This window comes from Anopheles coluzzii, chromosome X, assembly GCF_943734685.1.
Source record: "Anopheles coluzzii chromosome X, AcolN3, whole genome shotgun sequence".
NCBI classification, from domain to species: domain Eukaryota; kingdom Metazoa; phylum Arthropoda; class Insecta; order Diptera; family Culicidae; genus Anopheles; species Anopheles coluzzii.
The window spans coordinates 4,222,882-4,243,282 of NC_064669.1; the positions used below are offsets into that span (position 1 = coordinate 4,222,882).

At 47.8% G+C, this 20,401-nt stretch overlaps 1 protein-coding gene across 2 annotated transcripts in view; it reads right to left on the minus strand.

Moving 5' to 3' along the window:
• The window catches only part of LOC120955798 (netrin-A-like), a 61,849-nt gene that overhangs the window by 38,638 nt on the left and 2,810 nt on the right, over window positions 1–20,401 (minus strand). The gene's annotated exons all lie outside the window — the stretch shown is intronic.

The window sequence follows — 20,401 nt, forward strand, 5'->3', positions numbered from 1 at the left end:
ACAAATAAGATGAATAAGAAAAAGTAGACAATAAAAAAAAACAAATAAAATATTGCACAAAAAGCTCCCCGCTGCGCAAAGCGACGGAAGAAATCATGGAGTTCTGAGAATTTCATCATGCCTTCCTTTTCTCTCCAACGGCAAATTTGTCGAGCAGCTCGTCGAGCTACCCGTCCCTGGCTCCGCCTCATTCCCCTCGCCTGAGCGCGCTGTCGAAGGTTTGAATGTGTTGGTGCGTCAGACGGCCAATCGCTGTCAGCCGTCGTCCGTGCTTTTTCCCTCCATAGCGCTATCTCTTTCTCGCGTGTGGTCAATGCTCGCGAGCTGTTGTGGCGCCTAAAAATGCCGTTAACAAACATTGCGGCGATGAAGTTTTATTTTCACAAATCAAACCAAAAAAGCGCAATAAGTTCAATTGCTGCAATGTAAAAATGACTAAGGAATCGCTAGCGCACGATAGAGGGTTTGCTGTGCAACGCGCAGAACCCTAATTCGCATTAACACATTCAGCCCGGCGCTGATTTTCATCAACTTTTCATTCCGCCGGTATCTAGAGCGCAAGCTAAGCTATTGATTTCGTTTGTTGTGAATTACATAGATATGCTAAGCATCCTGCGCATGGTTGTGAGTGTGCGTGTGTATGCAAAACTGTCGCCAAATGTAATTTCTTCCGGAATGTTATGATCCATCGGTCAAAGAACAGAAGGTGTTCATGAAAGGCGGAAAGACGAATTGAGGCCCCTGTCAATGGTAACTGATGACCGGGAGTAGGGGGTACTGGCACACAGCTGTTGGAAGATTGAACGGTATACTTAAATTGCCGGTGGAAGAGGGGTGGCCATGGGACCCTTACGATCATCTTTCCGGGGGCCTTTGTCGCTAATACTTGTAGACATACGGCATATCACAGACTAGAAATCTTCGGCGACCGCCTAGTCCGCCTACCGTTAGGTCCACCGCTGGTTCATGACGGTGTTTTTTTTATCGTGGAGGTGCATCCTTCCTCCTGCCTGCAGCGTATGCATCGAGCAGGAGACAGTGTGGAAGTATGCAAGTTGCACGCTGGATAGGAGCGGGCCCGCGGCACCGCCATCATTCCTCACATCTGCATGCCCGTCGTGGGTTCTAATCGCGTATGAACCGTCCGCCGTAGCAAGGGCTGACTATATGGCTACGTTATACTCAAGTCCTGAAAAGACCGGCATGATCGCGTAAGCCATTACGCCAATAATAAGAATAATAATAAAAAGAAGAAGAAATTAGCATAGCAGTCCACACTCGGGGAAGGTTTTTGTTTTGACTTTGGTGCTGCCGGGTCTACTGCTGTGGCGCGACAAATGCACGGAATGCACTCGACTAAAACATGAACCTACCGATCCAAACCCATTCCAAGGCATTGCCGGTCAATCGGCGTCATGATAACTACTCCAAACCAGCAAGCCGCCAGATTCTGGACGGACTGGTGCAGCACCATACGCACACCGTAATAAACAAATCCTCCTCTTTTGTATGGATTCAATTCAAAATGTTGTTTCCACTTGCGTCCGCTAGCTTAGAATTAGAAATAAATGTGCAACATATCATACGCACGTTTGCTTTGATCGTGTGTCTTTTTGATACCCCCAACAGCAGAGCCGATCGCAAAGATGCCAATGCCAATGGTTGTGTTGTCTCTCAGGTAGCGAGATCGAAAATGCGTGGTATTTTGCAGCCGCAGCGGATGGAAATGTACGCATCAGAATCAAATAGTTTTGGTGTTTCCAAACGCACGCACACACACAAACACGCGCGCGCAAACTCACAAACACGCGCGCGCAAACTCGCACACACACACACACACACACACACACACACACACAAACGCGCGCGCGCGCGCGCACACATGCATGAACGCGCGCACGCCAGCACGCACGCACGCACACACACACGCTCGTACGCCCGCCCGCGAGCATGAAAGCGCGCACACCAGCACGCACCCACGAAAGCGCGAACGCAAGCATGCACCCACGAAAGCGCGAACGCAAGCACGCACCCCCCACCCCCTCCCCGCACGATCGAGCACGACTACCTTATCGGAAGAAAGGCTGGTTCAGCTATCATGTAGCGCATCCTCATCCCTAGCGCCGGGCGGGGTGGGGAATCGCGACATGATAGAGTGAATGGTCACTTTCCCCGCGCTGTGTGCGTGTGTGTGTGTGTGTCGAGACACAAAAACTCGAGAAAGATTTCGGCACATTAGAAAAATATATTTTTTTAGTCACTATACACTGTGCTTCATGATGCTTAGAAGGTCGTTGAAGCATGAAACATGTTCAAATTAAAAAATATTAGATTAGTGTTAGACGTTCTCCTACGCTTGTTTTAAATAGGCTTCTTCACCCTCAACTGGCAGGGGCATCGAATGGTCTCATCAGCAGCGGCACGAAATAAAATAAACCATCAATACACCGATAACACTTTAAATCCCAAAATGAACCAGCTTCTCCCGCACCGTCAAGGTCACACACAATAAATAAATGCTATACCCACCAAATACAATACACAACCGCAATGTACATATATACCAACGCATACACACAATCAGCTGACGGCGAAAGGCACGGGCTGAAGCGCAAGTATAAGGCAAGGCAGGGAGGGGAAGGGAGTAAGAGGAAGAAGAGGAAGGAATGGGCGCCAATATTTTTTGAATTTTTCGGCCGTTTTTTTTGCTCCGCCGTCTGAAATAGTTCATCCATTCCTTCAGCAGATGGCGCTCGTTCCGCACCTAAAAACTGCAATAAATGCGCTGGCTATCGTAGTTTTGGCTGAAGTCTAGCGTATTTTTTTGCGTATTTTTTGACGCAAAACTACGCAAAAAACTACGCAGAAAACTGCTCGAATTTGCGCAGCGGGTCGCTTTATCTGACTGACGGACTGCTACAAACCATCAATTTCTCCTGATAGAGGTGTGATGCCCGCGAAACGGGAAACATAAATAATTTCTCCTAAACACACACACACACACACACACTACTCTGTCAGCTTTTTAGGAACATTAATAATCATCAAACTGTATACAGACAGTGTGTGTGTATAGACAGACAAAGACGACGGTGTGCGGCAATCTAGATCAATTTTATTTCGCTCCCGCAATGATGCATGACAGATTCGTTCCGATACTGCAGATTATGATGCAGTAATAAAATATGAAAAATGCAAAAAGCAAACCACCACCCTCACAAACAAGAAAAGAAAAAAAAAACATTTGCAAAACAACATGTCTGCGTAATTAATCATGGCGCACGGTGCTGTGAGTTTTTTTTTCGGTATGATCAATCTACGGCGAGAAAAATTGCTCGGTTTCCGGGGGCCAAAAAATTAAATCCAACTGCCAAGGACACGGCCAGGACACGGCCAAATGCAATAATATGTGTGTGTGTGTGTGTGTGTGTGTTTGTGTGTGAGTATTCTTTCTTTCCTTTCGATATTTTCAGCAAGTAAGGAGAGCAAAACGGTGGACGGGAGGACAAAATCCACCTTCATAAACAATAAGAAAACTTCTCTTCGGGCATCATCAATCATCGAACCGATACCGAACAAAGACGTTTCCTTCCCATTGGCCACCCAGCCGAGAGGGCCGCGCAGTAGGAACGGGGGAAAAATACAATGCGCTCCAGAAATAATCTTCCCATTCCCATTGGAAAACCCCGCCCGCCCGAAAGCGGGAAAAATCATTGGCCGAATCCTGCCGGCAAAACGAGGGGACCGTTTCTGCCCGTCCCGGGAAGGCAAACCAGGTTTCATTGAATTTCTATGATTTTCCTTCCGCTGCAATACCCGTACCCCCCACCCCCGCTAGACGCGCAATCCGGCAGCACTGCGTCAGTATCCACCGACAGCATCCGAGACGAAATCGAACTGGAAAAGCAAGCTGCGCGTCACACTCTTGTTGGATTTCGCACGCAAATCCATCTCAATCAGAAGGTGTTTATAAAGCCATTCCGGCTTTTGGCAACACTGCTGCTGTCGGGTGAGTTTGTTACTTACTTTTTTTTTTCTTCTTGCATCTTTCTCCTTTCAAATGTGAAAAGTCGGGCCCCAAAATTTGGCTGCGGGAAAAGCCAAACCGTCAAAATGAATGATAGCTTAAAATGATTTTTTTTTGTCTTTTCTCTCGGCCTCTTCCCATGCTTTCTACGCTGTTCATTCGCAAAGGGTTCGTTTGTGCAGCGTAAACAAGGAGGAGGAAAATTCCCCTCCTCTGCCTTAGCCACTTTGGTCAGAAGGCTGGAGCAGAAACGCTGTTCGCACTGGGCTTAACTTGCATGTGGCAGCGAGGCGGCAACTTTTGGAGTACTTCCGGCGGCTGGTTTTAGCAGTAAAGTGACGTTTGAAATGCGGTGTGTGTGTGTGTGTTTTTGTATGATTTTTGAAAGGTTCCGCTGCGCACTGACGGGTTGACGAAGGTAGCGAAGGTTGGCCAAAAGTAGACGTGATGGCTGAGCAGAAAATAAAAAGGAGTCTTCATTTTTTTTCGATTATATTTTTTTAAAATAATTTTAAACAATATAGTACTTTGCACGTTTTTAACTACTTGAATTCGTAGCAGAAGGCGCTGTAAGGTAATTTAACGTTGTTTTTCATTTCATAATACAACAAAGCATAAGAAAGACACTTCCGCGCTACGCCAAACAAGCAGCAAAGTGGTGTATTGATTTTATAAATAAAGAAAATTAAAGCAAACGCTGGGTAATTTATGTAAAACATCCACAATACACCGTATCGCCTGTCAAAGCAATTAAAGAACAGCAGCAATACTACGCCCCAAAACAGATCAAATTTGCATGAAGCAACGGGGGCAAATAACAAAAAAAGGAACGAAAAGTAAAGAGTAGATAACGAGGAGCAAAATGTAGCACAAAAAAAAGGGGGGGGAAGGGGAAAACAAATTGTGCACAATAACACCAAAGAGGTCTGCAGCAAATCGGAAAGTTAATCAAAACAATAAAAAATAAACACACAACAGTACCAGGAGAGTGGGCAATGAGCGACAAGAAACAAATGTTGATCTACTTTGCAGTGGATCCGCAGTCCGAGCAATGATAAGAGACGGGTGGGGGGGGGGGATGCAAGCGGCGCGCTAAGCCTAACCTCAAACACACTGCACACGCAAGACGCCTGGTACACGCGACAGCAGCTCTAAACAAACAACGACTTGTCTCTCTTTCTCTCTCTCTCTCTCTCTCGTGCTGGTTTTCTGCAGAATGATACGATCCGAGCAAGGGCAAGCTAATAATCCCGACAAGCAGGGTTCAGAACCAACCAGCAAGCAAAAATCCGTAGCACGATGCACGGGGCTGCGGGCAGCGGGAAGAAACGCCAAGAAACACAGCGCAAAGGTTTGGCGGAAGCAACAATACAGGGTTTCCCACGATTTATTGGTTGGTTCCCATTAATTTTTGGTGTATTCCCATATTTTTTTCGTGCGTTCCCACGATTTTTTGGTCGTTTCCCATAATTTTTTGGTCTAATTGTATTGATATCCAATCGGAAAATACCAATAAATTATGGGATCGAACCAACAATCTATGGGATACTACCAAAAAATCGTAGGAACGCACCAAAAAATCATGGGAACTGACCAATAAATCGTGGGAAACCCTGTAACAAACCAAACAAACAAATAAAAGGGAAGAATGAGTGAAAAAAGAAGCGAGTTTCCCGATGCGTTCTCCTTGTGCTCTGTGTGCGTGTGTGTGTGTGTGTGTGTTTACAATTCCAAAAGGAAGCAAAGGATAGCGAGCACCAGGCGGAAGCAAGGATGTGACAGATGGCGCGCGCACGCTCGCGTCCGTCTCTCTGTCACGGGCGTATGGTAGCGCAATGATAACCGCACTAATGATATACAAACAAAACCTCCTGTGGGGGATTGGGGGAGGGTGATTTGCAAATCAACCCTGGGAAATCCCTGGACCTCGGGGGGGAATGGAATCAGATGAACCAGATTTGTTGCTTCCACAAACGTAGCGCGGCACGGTTTTGCGTAATCTCGGCGGGAACCTTTCGCACACTTTAGCGCTCGGGCGCTTGATTTTAATAGTGTCCGGAATAATTAAACCGCTCTGCTTACTGTCTGTCTATCTGTGTGTGTGTGTGTGTGTGCTAGTTAAGCTTTTGTTTTCTTTTTCTTCTTCCGCTCCGTCACACACCATCGTTAGTGGACAAATATGTGTGCTGAATCAGGAAACAATCAGGAGCGACAGAAGGCTGTGTGCTGTGCTGCCGGTTCAACCAACAGGGCGCATCAGGAAGTCGGTGTGTATTTAATCCGAGCGATTAACCGCGTACTGTCTCCAGCTGTCACTCTTCGCACCACCACTGGTTGGCCCACTGGTGTCACCGCGCTGTCAACCGCTTGGTCAGCACATCAGGTATTAGCGTGTGTTCCCGATACGGTGACTTGGTTGTTTGAGCTTCAACTTCCACACTGCATCTGCAGGAGGAAGATGGAACGGTATTGGGATGTTTTGCAGCTTGTTGATTGTTGGCTGCTTGCACAACACAGCAAAACACACCTCCCACGACAGGTATAATACCCCCCCCAGGAAGCAGTCCCAGCAGCTCGAGGACACTGGACAAAGCTGTCGTAACAAATGAGCTCCCAAGTTGATACTCCCAAGAAAGAATAGAACCCTCCAAAACCTTGTAGGTAGGGTCCGTGTTTGGTGCTTTTTGGGCATAAAACAACACTCCGATGCGGAGTGTGTCCCGGAAACCTGCCCGACAGACGACGGCGACGTGTGTGGTAACCCGAAAAAAATAACCAACACAAGGTACGAAGGAATGTTTGCACACAATGCTTACACCATCACGAGCGGGGCTCACCCCAGGGGACAGTAGACGGTTGCCTTTAGCCAGCGAAGCTGCCTGCGGTTTGTCGGTCGGCATTGGGTTTTTGGACTAAATTCTACGAACAGGTGTGTTTGTGTGTGTGTGTGGTTGTGAGAATTTCAGAAGCAGAATGGTCACTGCGATGTGTCACAATAAATGTGTTGCTGCTTTTGTGCGCTTCTAGTAGCTGCCGATGGAAACGCTCTCGAAGGAGCCCCTTGGAATCAAAAGAATTCGCAGTCGGGACTTGGGTTAGGTATCTCTCTCGCCTCAGAACAGATAGGATCTTACGGTTAAAATCTATAGAAACGTGTCATCACACAAGCACACCAACCGTGCTCTTGTGTAGATATCTAGTTTCCCCCAAACAATGGCAGCTCAATCTGAAAAGAACACTGCCTCAGGTCCCCTGTTTGGTTGATCACGTTGGAAACAACAATGTCCAAAACGGGGCCATCGTTTAGCATTCCACAAAAATAAACCGATGCCGTCGAAAAGAAGTGCTTCCGGTTGAAGTTTTAATTTACCATCCGCACCGCGTGCCGACTCCAAAGTCATCGCCTCGGTAGGCATGCGTTCGTGTTCCCCAACTTTGGAGGCACTGCTCGGGGCGACCGGGTCTAGGGGGCCTAACGAAACCTCATCAATTAAGAGCATCGGGCACGGCTGTCGGAAAGCGGCAGGAAAGAGCTGTGCAGTGCGGCCAATGCAGCCGAGGTACACCGTTCCGATGCGTCCAGATATTCCCGGTCCAGAAAGCTAGCCCTCGGGGCACGCTTATTTGTCTTGCACTGTTTACCCCGAAAGCAAAGGCTCTCCCTCCCAAGCATTTCGCTTTGTGAGCTGATTGCTTCCGTGAAACCCGAATGCAATGCAATCAAACCGTGTGTGCGTGTGTGCTACGGGAGTTCTTGGTATCGATGATATTGATGGGCTTTGGCGGAAGATACCCGTACCTCGGGTTGCGTCTGGTACACACAGATGCCCCCCGAGGCAGTTAATAAATTGCATTTCGACTTCCGATTTCCGACATATATTTGACACCGGGGCCCCCCTCCTTAGCTCCGGTAGGCAATTGGAAATCGATTCCAGTAAATTCCTGTGTGTCGGGTTTTGTGTCTCCCTGGGAGCTCCCAGTGTCCGATGAAAGATTGACTTGGCTGGGTAGCTAGCAGTGCTTCAAAAACGGAGCACCAGCAGTCTCCATCTGCATACGGCTTGGACAAAACCGCCCAGCAGTGGCAGTTTCGGCAATGTAATACCTTCAGCTCCCGGCAGAGCTAATTGCCAAAGTCACCCAGCTAGCTGTCTCGTGCCGCCTTCGATGGCTCCCAGGTAGGTAGCTGGTTGGAGCCGTTCCATTTGCATCATTCGTTGTATCAGGCTGCCGAGCCTGAAGTGCTACCTCTACCCCAGCCCAATTTGTGACGGCTTTCTGCCGGTCAGCTATCGGCCTGCTGTCTTGCAATCGATTGATGTACACAAAGATATTTCGCCCACCTAGGAGAGAGAGAGTGCTCGGTAGCGTTTGGAAGCATTCCGCCCCCGGGCAAGGGGTAAAACAAAAGTTAAATATCAGGTTTTCGGTTAATGGAACATATTAGTAGCATCCCCGGTGTTGGGATAGGATGTAAGTAGTAGAATCGCAAAACCCTCCACACCTCCACAGGCCCGAGCCGTGGTAGGCGTTCCCGTGCGGCGTAATCTTCGCCTTGAATCTCAATATATTGTGCCTGACGGACACTACGCCTGTGTCTGCAATAACTTGAAGCGTCCGGGCGAGGAATGCCGGCCTGGACCGGGCCGGGAGCCGCAGCTTCCACGCACAACGGTACACACACACACACACCGCGATTTGTGGGCCTTGTTTGACTTTTCCTTCGCTTCGAGCTTTTGTTTTTGTGTCTTGTGTGCTGTTCGCACACCCTTTCGCCCTACTGTGCCTTCCAGCAGCGTCCACCACCAATATCGGATCTCAGCGCTAAGATCATGCGGTGTCTTCTGCTTTAAAGCGCTTCTTTCCATGGCCGCTCTTCCTTCCCTTTTAATTTGACGTTTATGCGTTCTGCCTTCGGTGCTTTCGTGTCTGTGTTTGCTGCGATATAGGCCCAGGAGAAGAGAGGTGTCTGGTGTGTGTGTGTGTGTGTGTGTGTGTGTGTGGATGCAACGGTCAGCGGTGAATTCCGGTTGTCTTCCCAAAAAGGTACGCCACAAACCTCGGTTCTTCCTTTTGGTTTCGTACCGGGATCACATTGTTTCTGCTGATGCTGCTGCTTATCTTTGTCTGCTCTCCTCATCACGGAGCAATAAATACACACACACACACACACGCAGACACGCACATTTGATCTTCTTGTAATCATGGACCCGATCGAAAGTGTAATAAAACGCTCGATCGGGTGTGTTCCGTCTTCATTCGTCAGATCCTCTGGGGGCTCTGGGATCGAACGTAGTTTGCATCCTATCTTTGGTTCTTGTTTTGTTTTTTTTTTATTACTACAAAGTCACCCTGCGATCGTGAGGATGTAAATTCGAGTCCAGCAAGAGACTACAGGCGACATATCGCCAGAGCGTGTGCATTGTAACCTAGAAATTGTAGAAATACAGCGAGATGCGATAGTAAAGCTGACTCCGATGAAGTCATTTCGTGGTTGCAAGGGTTGGAACCGTTCACGGCCATCGGCTGTAGAGTATGTGAGTCACTTGTACTGTGCGAACGCCGGGGTTAGATCACGGCTCCGGTGGCGCTTGGCGAGTGAAACCGATCGCTGGACACTGCAAACGCTTCTATAGATGCCCCAAACAAACGGCCTGATCGATTGTGCCCGCGGGTACTTGGGCGAGCGAGGGCGATCATAGCGTCCCCTCCCAGCAGCACCTTCCCACCGCTTGATCCGGTATTGAAATTAAGACAATAAGATAGGCAAGCGCGAGTGGCTGTTTGTTTTGAAACGTACGTTCGTTAGCGTTGTGACCGGACCGTTCTGTCAAAACGATGGCAGCTACCGACCACAATCCTATTAAGCCGATAATTGATTAAGGAGGGGTACGAAGGGCTGGAAAGTCATTGAGACTTTAATGGCGCTTACGACATCTTACGACCGCACTCGGGGTGGTTTTAGCCGGGGCGCGTACTCGTGTGTCATGAAAGTCATGTTCATTATCCGAACGTGACAGTAATGATTGCGGAATGCTAGAAACCTCACGAGCGCGGGCACGATCGCGATTTTGCACAAATCAGGGCGCGAAACCTTCAGGCCGTGGCTTACACAGCCTACCAGCAGGAAATCAGCGGGTTGGAAACCTATGGAACTACTAATTAAAGCGTGTCAGCCCGCCTCGACAAAACGCGCGTTAGTTTAATCCAAGAAGTGTTGTTGGAATGTTGAGAAGATTAGGCAGCAAGTGAATGGGGTTGAGCTTCACGTCTGCCAGTGCAGAAAATAACCCTTCACAGCTAGTCATTTCTGCCGATAAGAATGTCTAACATCCGAATTTGGAGGAAAGTTGTAACTGAGCAAACCAGCACGGTGGAATTGTTTCATCCCGCTCAGCTTCCACGAAATCCAAGCCCCATTTCGGCCCCTCCGTCTCTAATTAAACTGGCCGCAAGCCCGGGCCCATTCTCCCGAAAAAGCCATCCCGTCCTTCCCGCAACGACCGCAAAACCGCTGACAAAGCCGACGCGGGGCTGGAACAGAATCTTCGCCAGGAAAAACAGTCCGTACAACGGACCCCGCCCGCAGCAGGCCGCTTTGTGGTTTTATTTCTTGAACAAATATTTTCATTCCTAATGAAGATATCGCGGTGGCGGCGGCGGTGGCGGCGATGACGGCCCTGCACCGATGGGATGATAAATGCCTACCCGATAAGCGGTGGCCGCGCACAACCGGTCGGAATCATAAAAAAAAACCGGGATATTAAGATATAGACACGGTAGAGAGAGAGAGAAAGAGAAGGAGAGAACCATTGTTGTTGGGGACCCAATTTCTAGATTTCCGAAAACCCAGCGACCATGAAGGGAAGGCCGGGGTCATAGCGCGTTTGTTGGATGTTCTTTGAGGTGATACCGTGATACTTTCCTGCCCATGTTCCTAGCGGCGCACGGCGAAGGCAGCGAGGCAGGAAGAAAGTATTCAGGTGAAAATGATGACCCCTTCCCCTCCTCTTCCTCTACCATTGCCAGCACTACACGGTTACGATCATCTGTTCCTGGAACATCAACACCTTTTTGACAACTGACGCGATACCGGTTTTTTCGGGTTTTTTTTATGGCGTGTCGCTTTGGGCCACGATGCCGAGCGGCGTGCGAGCATGCATCGTACCGGGCTGGCCTTTGTGTGCTTTAGAGCATGTGAGCATTTTGTGACGATATTGTGCCATTTTTCACACGCTCCACTAGCAAGCGGCGTAGAGTTCTTGCGCGTTCCACTACCGCTCGGGCGGATTTAGTTGCCTAATGCCTAAATTGGGCCTAATACGCGTTACAGATGTCTTCAAATTCATCAAGCATTGTGCATATCAAAGATCTTATTACGATTAGCTTTTTATCTCATCGGATAGTGCTAGCCAAGTTAAGATGTTGCTGGTTATTGAATGTCTCAAGCAGTAAACACCGGCCTTGAGTCGGCAGAAGTTCTCAAATGACACACCAAAAGCGAGAAAAGATTAATGGCACAACAGTGCACACTTTAAGGAACTGTTATGCATACCTTTCCATTGTTAGTAAATACTATAAAAGCATTCAAACGCACTGGAATCTGACAATCCGGAACCGACGGGGAACTAGCGTGACAGGGGCAGGGTTGAAATTAAAATACCATCGTTGAAAATATGCTCCCTCATCCCGTACATTACACGATGCACTTACACAAGCACACAAACACAAACTCACACACACACACACACACACACACACACACACACACACACACAGTAACACGGAGCAGTGAGCACGTTTCCGCTTCCAGTGCTGCCATCATAAAGTCATAAATTCCTAATGGTTATTAAAATTCATCGACATACCAGTTGCTGTTTACACAACGCTGCGTACTTCTGATCCAGTACCCGTTCCTTCGCCCCTCCGCGCGGCACTACTGGCACACCCACCAGCCCCATCCTACACATCGAGCAAAGGGGTCGTTTTGCTCTGGGCCAGCGAATGGGAGAGCAAGGATGCGACGTCGTCGTAGCAAAAATGTAGCAATAAAAAAAAGCAGCAAAAGCCAAGTGAGCAAACAGCTAACCTGGCGCACCCCACCAGGAAGCTCGCAATGATGGATGTCAGGAATCAAGAAAAGATGGATTGAATTCCAAACCACCGGGCGTGTACAACTGGTGGAAAAGCGGAAGAAAACGCTGGACGCCGGCGTGAATAAGAGGGGATGAATATCGTTTTACTCCAGCCGGCAAGCGGGACAAAAAATGGCCCCCGGGATACGGCGGGCCAGGGGACGAAGCCGGCGTGCGGGAAGGTAAGTATGAAGTTCGAAACTCGGCACGATGTACTTTCCCCTTCCTGTGCGTCCGTTTTTCTTTTTGCTGCTGCTGCTGCTGCTGCTCTCATCTTCTTCAGGCGTCTTGCCACGCAGGATGCGGGAGAGGATGCGTACGCCGGTGTAGGGGGAAGATACCAGAAGACCCCGCCGGCAGTACGCAGCCGAGATCAGTACACGAGCCCGAGCGAGTGTCCTCCGGGCCCTCGTTCAGCGGGTCCCCTGGATCCTTTTTGTTAATAAATTTAATCAAAACACCCCAACTCGTACGCATCTATTTAGCTTTAATTTAATTTCCATTCCCTCATTCCTAGCTCCCGGGGCACTATCGAGGCGGAGGTCGGCATGCCGTTTTCACCACACACACACACACACACACGCATAGAGGCTCATGAAACAGACAGACTGTTGCGGATTTTCTTTGCCGCCTGCGGTTCTTTTGCAAATCTACGTCCAATGCAGTTATCTCGTCGGTCTTGACGGTTGTGCTATTGCTTCTTCGTATTGCCCATTCCGGCGGAAGAGTCCCTACCTTGAGCTTACTTCCGCAACAGCACCTCTCAGACGTTCTGGCCAGTGTGTGCCAGTAAGGTGAAACCGAAGAAAAAAATTCGATTGCTGAAAAGATACACATCGGACATTTTGTTTTATTTGTTGCCGGGACGAGGTTTGACAGGGAGGCACTTCCGTCAGCAGGATGACACCGGCACATGCGGCCGTAATCTGATCACAGTCGTTAATCAGAAGCGCTCGTAAGCGTACCACCATTCGGTGACGCTTCATTGGAATTGGATGCCGAAATCCCAAGAACGATTTCGGAGGCCTTGCGGAGGAATTGGATTGTACATTTTTCATACACCCGTACTACCCGTTGGGCTAGCCAATACCGACATCAGCCCGAATACATTCCCATACCGTACGATTAGGTACAAGTAATTAAACCGCTTCCCAACCGGCTTACAGTTGCGGCACTCATCGACCTGTCAGCCCAGCAGCCGGATTCGGGGCAGTGAAAACTAATGAATCCTTCGACGGCCACCAAAGATGACATTTATCCCCTTCGTCATCATTATCATCAGTAGCAGCAGCAGCAGCAGCATCCACATGATGGACAGTTCCGGCAACTCAAAACGACTTTAACCTTTTGTTGGTGGGCAAAACTTTCACCATCGCCATAAAACCCGATAGGCCGTTTGGTCAGTGAGCCCGGTCGCGTAAAAAGGGGCTCCTACCGAGACCATTTCTCAACCAAACTCAACCCCTTTTCCAGCCGGCTGCTGCTGCTACTGCTAATCCGTGCCGGGGAGTGGTATTAGTGGTCCTGCGAAAAACCGGAAACGGTCATAAATATCCTCGACAGCAAACGAGCCGCTGCCCTACATCCATATCACCTCCTTGGGGAAAGGTTCTTGCGATGCGTGATGAGTTGGAGCGTCCACAAGGCAGGTGTTCCTAGTGTCTTTCCCGGGTCGTTGTTTTTGGATGGGACTAAGTCCATGAATAGAATCGTGCCCACAGCAAAAAGGGCACATCTTCATAAATATTACGCAACGAAGCATGTCTTTCAACGGGGGAGGGGGGCTCTCTTTATTGTCATCCATCGGATCATGCGAGTAATTTCGGCAATCATTTCGAGACCTTTCGTGTCATGATGAGGCTATATGGCGAAGTTGCACGATTTATTACGCACACGGGTGATGGTTGCTATCACGAATCTGCCAGGCGGATCTGCCATAACAGTTAGGAAAAGTTTGAAGTGGCACAAACTTTCGGAAGTATCCCGAGTGCAGCTCGACCACCGTGTGCTTCGCCGAGCAGTGTTAAAAATGATCAATTCGCTGTAATGGAGACCATGGCAACACATTCATCGCCATGTTTGAACCCACTATGCAGAGAGGTGAGCTTCAAAAGGGCACACTTTGGAGTGGTAAACATGAGAACCAGTTTTTTATTGTGTATGTGTATGTATGTGTGTTTGGCTGCTGAAAGCTTTCAACTAGCCCAGTTCTACAGTGCAACGGTAGACACAAACCGTGCCCTCGAACCTGCTAATGGATTCTTGTTCCTGTCGGTCCGATTCGACCCGTGATTCCCGCATTTCAGGGGTGGACGAGCTGAGAGGAGACGCAGTGCGTGTCATTGCGCTACGCCGCTTGATTATCACTTTCATCTCTGCGAGAGTGTTTTTTTGTTCCCCTGTTGGAGCTCCAATGGAGCTGGAGCGCACCCCGACCCCGAATATCTAGCGCCAGAATTAGGGGAGCGAGCGAGCCAGTCGAAATGAATCATTTTCATCTAACATGTATTTTGAATTAGTTTGATCGATTTTAATCCCTTCCTACCCCCTGCTCCAACTCCAATATCACTTCCGATCTTGGGTCTGTCCCCGCACGGCCAGCCGCCTAAGGTACAAGAACAGCCATAACAACAACAGCAGGCACTATTGTTTCGTTTCTTTTACATCGCACACACACACACACACACATACACCGGGACCACACCGAAAACACTCCCAGCAATCCCTTCACCCGGGGCGTGTTGTACATCACCCACGTCGGAGTTGTGCCTTGTGTAACTGACCCTCCGCCACCCTGGAATGGAAAGGCTTGGCACCTTTCGGAGGGAACAGTTCTGGCAGGTTACAACCGAAACGAGATCAGTGGCCGATACGCCACATACCAACGTGTGGCAATGTATCTCGAAACAATCACCAACGACCTAACGGTGCGCGGGACATTGCATCTCCGAGGCTTGGTCTGGAAATGGCTCATCAGCGTCGCGGAGCGGCCTGGAACTTGCCGCTCGTATTACATCGTCCGTGCTGTTCGTAAGGAGTTCTGGAACGAAATCAATCACTAGAATTCGTGCGAACCTTAACATCCAGAGCGTTTACAACGCATTTTATCGCTGTAGGAGGAAGAACACGACGCGCCGTGAAAGTGTCGGATCAGCAACATGGATCTTCGGTTAGCCGCCGAACCTTGAGGCGTCGATCAGATGCAGACCTGCTCCGGTGTGTGTGGTTGTGTGGAATGCTTATGCGTGTTTTGGAGGAGTTTTTGGTTTGGTTCGAAGTTGGCATCCACCAAGAACGTGGCTGGCCTGTGCAACTAACACTCCGAACACTCGGTTCGTTCGCTTTTCGCAAGCACCGCGCCATTCTTCGCATCCCATCAAGGATCAACGGCTTCCAAAAAACCCTTTTGCATGCTAATGCTGTGGCTTTCGGTGCATAATCAGAGCAAGAGAGAAGGAAGGAGATATAACGAATACGAGAGAGAAAGAGAGAGAGAGAGAGAGAGATAGAAAGAGAGAGAGAGAGAGAGACAGCACCCAGTCCCGAAAAAAGAGCCCCGAAACGAATTTGGATGAAACGAGGACTCAGAATTCGGAGAGTGCGTGCGAAAGACTCGGGTTCAGGTATGCTAATGAGCTGAATATGATTTTAATGATCACGAGATATTGATGCGATTTTAATATTTAATACTGTTTTTGTTGTTGCTGCTGCTGCGTGTGTGTGTGTGTGTTGGCTTCTTCTCTAAAGGTGTGTAAAGTTCGCAGCAAGTGCCTAAAGGCAGTGCACGAGATGTTGATTGAATATTGGGATTTTCGTTCGGAAGATATCATCCTTTGTCCGAAAAGTTTGCAATGTCAGTTCTGGGCACGGTGACGAATAATTGAAACAGGTTAATTGAAAAGCGTGATCTAATTCCACACTGCAGCTACTGCGGGGAATTAAAAGTCAGATTTTCTGAGGATATGAGTGTGTCAGGCAACTTAGTCGCTTTTTAGTACAGCACACGAGTCAGGCCACATTTTGCGCTTTCCGGGCACGTACCCGCGTAACCAACAGGCACACGATAATGCGTGACTCCCATTTACAAAATCGCATCCTTTCCAGTGACACAACGGGGATATTCAGCAGCTGCACATGGAGCATGGAGCAAGCCACTCTTCACCATTTCAACGCGTGTGTTCAATGCTCCCTCTGTTTTTGGAGGGAAAAGGCTTTCCCCTGGTAAAGTCAATCACAAAACTGTGTTTTATTGTAGTGTATGCAGCGTTAACTTGGCCCGAAAGTTGCTCAACCTGAAGCGTAAACTTCAGGGCCTGACGAATCCTTTTCAAATCGTAGTAGCCCAAGCGTGTAATTAAAAACTCCCGCACAACTCTGCGCGGGCAAGATACGGCGGTGACATTAGACGTTTAATTCCCCTCCCCAACGAAAGCTACCGGGCATTGATGTCTTCCCCGCTCCCGCCCAAAAACCTGTGCCTACTAAAAGTGAATGGCTGCTGCTGACAGGTTGGTGGTTGGAAGGAGGAATGGCCTAGGATATTACTCCACCTTCAATCTTTCAAAACTCTTGTCGCGGATAAAGCGGGCGTGCGCCTCTCGTTTCGTTGCTAGTCGCTGGTACTTTGTTAGCCCGCTGCTAGCCATAAATTGTTATCGGTAGTGCAGAAGTCAAGCATTTCTTTATCTTGTGTCCTCGCGAATCGCACGCCCATATCGTGGGGTCATAAACGTGTCGCTCGGTGGCACATGTAAATTAGTCCACCGAATGGGTCGCACACATTCCACTGCTCTGCCCAGCGGGACGTCCTGGACGGGTGCGTACGCGCTCGGGCCGAGCCGTGTTTGCAAGACGTCTAGCATTAGCGCAAGTGCGGGAAAGGGTCCGTTTCCTATCAGCTAGACCTGTTTGCCCCTTCTGGAGGTGTCACACCAGTAGGGCAGGCACCTTAAATTAAACTTTTCTGCGATAAAAACTAACCATTCTGACGCGCCCCGGAGGAGTATTGGAGCATTGCGTTACAGTTTTTATCCCCCTGCTGGGGCAGTGTCTGCCGATCTGTCTGCCGGGACACGCGGACACAACTCTTCAAGGTGAGAAACTACAACACAACCTGGGAGGAGGGGAGGCGAAGAAACGATTGATTTATCTGTACGGCTAACGCTCTGCCATTTGCCAACGCTCTCGACCTGATGCACACAAAGACTGTAAGGTGTGATTTATTCCGTACCCCCGGTACATTCGTGCCGCCAGTGAGAGGGCCCGCGAAGGTGTTGATCCTACGGGATAAACATGTGTAGCCCGGTGACCGGTAAATCCACCTCACTGTCGGGCAATTGTGGCTTATTTGTACGCTCAAATCCCACGGGGACGCAACGAAACCTCGCACCGCAGCGGCAGTTATCAATTGGAGCACGGATTCGACTCGAACCTTCGGCAAACATTCCTTAATGGATTACTGTCTGGGCTGAATTCGCTTGCCCTTACGGCTGGGCGGTAAATAAATACGGCAAGCGACTTCGACACTCGTGGGTTTTACACTTCACGCTCGACTGATAAAGTGTATGCATACTGAGGGTTATGAGCGTTTTTGCACCGCACCGGACAGGGAGCGTTTTTAACAGTGGAACGGACCGTTCAACAGCATGCAGCAGCTTGCTACGTGCAGATTGGAGGGGTTTGACGCAAGCGACTCAATCGCAATATGATGAGGTGTGGCGTGGAAAATTATTGAGTAGAATACATGATGTACCTCTACCTAAGGAGGGCACATCATGGTTTTTTTTGTTTGGTGTCTAAAATGATGGCCCGTATTTCCTTATGAAGTTTTGTAGAAAGATGAAACACTTCAAAAATAATCGTTAAATCTTAGAAACATGTATGATGAATAAAGGACACTTATAATGCAGCTTAGAATTAAGCATTTTGTAATATCGGACCAACTCTGCCGTCACGCGAATAGTTATATTCGAAGGTAAGTGTTGAAAAAAGTTAATTTATCATTACTTCCATTATGGATTACTTCCATGATTGACTGCCCCAGCGGTTTCTCTAATTAAAACAATATTTTTTAATGTTTTGCGATTTTCAAGCGGTTGATCATGCTAGTACCTAAACATATTATTTTGAAACGTATAATTACTGAAGTATTGTAATGTCTTCAGTCCAAAAATGATCTTTACAATGGTGTTGTTTTTTCAAACCATCAATTTTAGTAGGTTATAAATGTAACTGTTCGTATCACAAATTGAGTTTAAATTCTCTTCAAGGATTTTCTTCCAGATCTAGGTTGACTACAGTTTTCAGCGATCAAAATAACACATTGCAGTCGATTGAATTAGGCAGAAGTTTAATATTGTGACATTTATCTTCGCTATTGTACGCGGGGTTTGTTCAGATTTCTTTGACTAACGCCACTATAGGAGCACACTATGAAATTTGTAATAACCATACCACCATGGTAGGTACAACGGAGCATTAAGAACAATGTGGATTTTGTGTTAATAAATTAGCTGTGATTAGGAAGATGTAACGTATACGTAACGCAACGTAATGTCATCAGCTCAAGTCTAGAATGGACCGTCTCCCCGTAGCAAGGATTGACTATCCAGCAGCGTGGTAATGAATTAAGTCTCGAAAGCCTGTATAGACCGGCATGTCCACTTAGGACGTTACGCCCAATAGAAGAAGAACTTATACCAATTGCGATACGTCAATTTATCTATACGATACATTTTTACATTCTTGATATCTTAAATCCATTACAAGTTATCTGTACGACTGCAAACTGCAACACTATTGGTAAATTTTCCATGAATCGAAACAATTATGCACGAGTTTTCACTGTATGTGAGATATACACTGACGATCATTCGGGTCGTGGTACGAAGCTTACGTGTGTTGTACGCAGGGGATTTAATTTAGTTACTCTTTGATGTTTTCGCAACTAAGCCTCTTTGATGCAGCTAAGCCTCTGAATTTCATCAGCAAGCATCAGATGCAGGGCTTAACATTAGTAGCTATTACTGTTTCACCTAAATATAGAACACTCTTTTCTAGTTGCCACACAAAAGTTTCATGTAAATTTTAATCGGAAAAGCCTATCGTCAATTGCAATCTTTTTTGTCAATAGCTCACAGTTGGTTCTCTATAGTTGAGCTCGTTGTAGTGCAGGACTTGACCGAGGTACCATTTTTTGCATTATAATGGAAATTGTTTTCATCGTTTTTTTTACCCCTAATTAAGGCCTCCAGTTGCATAGGATCTAGGCACATTCTTTTCTGGACGAACTTGGAATAGTCGGAATGTTTATAACTAATGTCCATCGTCCACCGAGTTTCTAGTTCCAAAAAAGTTAAATGAATGGAGGTTGAACTCGATTCATTTCATGATTTCTATGTTATTTTCTCATTTTCATTATTTTTGATACTATACCTACTACTTCACGATGCTCATTTTTAGGCATAATAGAATAGAGTGGTAGTCTGCTTAGCAATTAAGGAGAAATGCAAGAAATACTTTACCATCACCAATACTTTTGAATTCAATTATTCAAAGAAATGCCATCCATTATTATGGAAGATAACAAACATTGAACAATTCATTGCTGTTTTACCTATTCCCGACTAATAAAATCCCTCTTTTTGAAGTCAAATGGTATCCAATATTAACATATTAACATACACCATTAGCAGCTGTATGTTGACAACATACTATTGCTAGCATTGGTACATCCACCCCACTACAAAGAACAACATTTGCAGTGAACAGCCCAGCAATGGACGTTTTGTAAGATGCATCCAGGCGAAGATGACGCTCGCTACAAATTGCCAAAGTGCTGTATCATGGCATCGTCGGCTGCATGCCATCTCCCAAAATATCAATATCACTCCTAGTGTGCACCGGAGCGCGCACTGTACACCGCACCATCCGCCGCACACCCTTGCTGACTCGTTCATTGCGATTTCGGGGCGATTGTGCCGGGGCAGAACGCTGAAAGCAACCCCGGCGATGAATCGGACAAGAACGACCGCGCCGGCAAACCTTCCACGCGCCAGCCGTCGTACAAACTTTAAAGTAACGGCTCACCCACACACACACACACACACACATACACACGACAGAGGTAGCCGGGATTGGGATAAGGGTGCCGTGCTGAAGGGAATGCTGAAACGAATTATTGGAAACAGCGTCAAGCGGCGTACATTATCCCTTGCCGAAGAAGGGCGCAAGAAGCGTT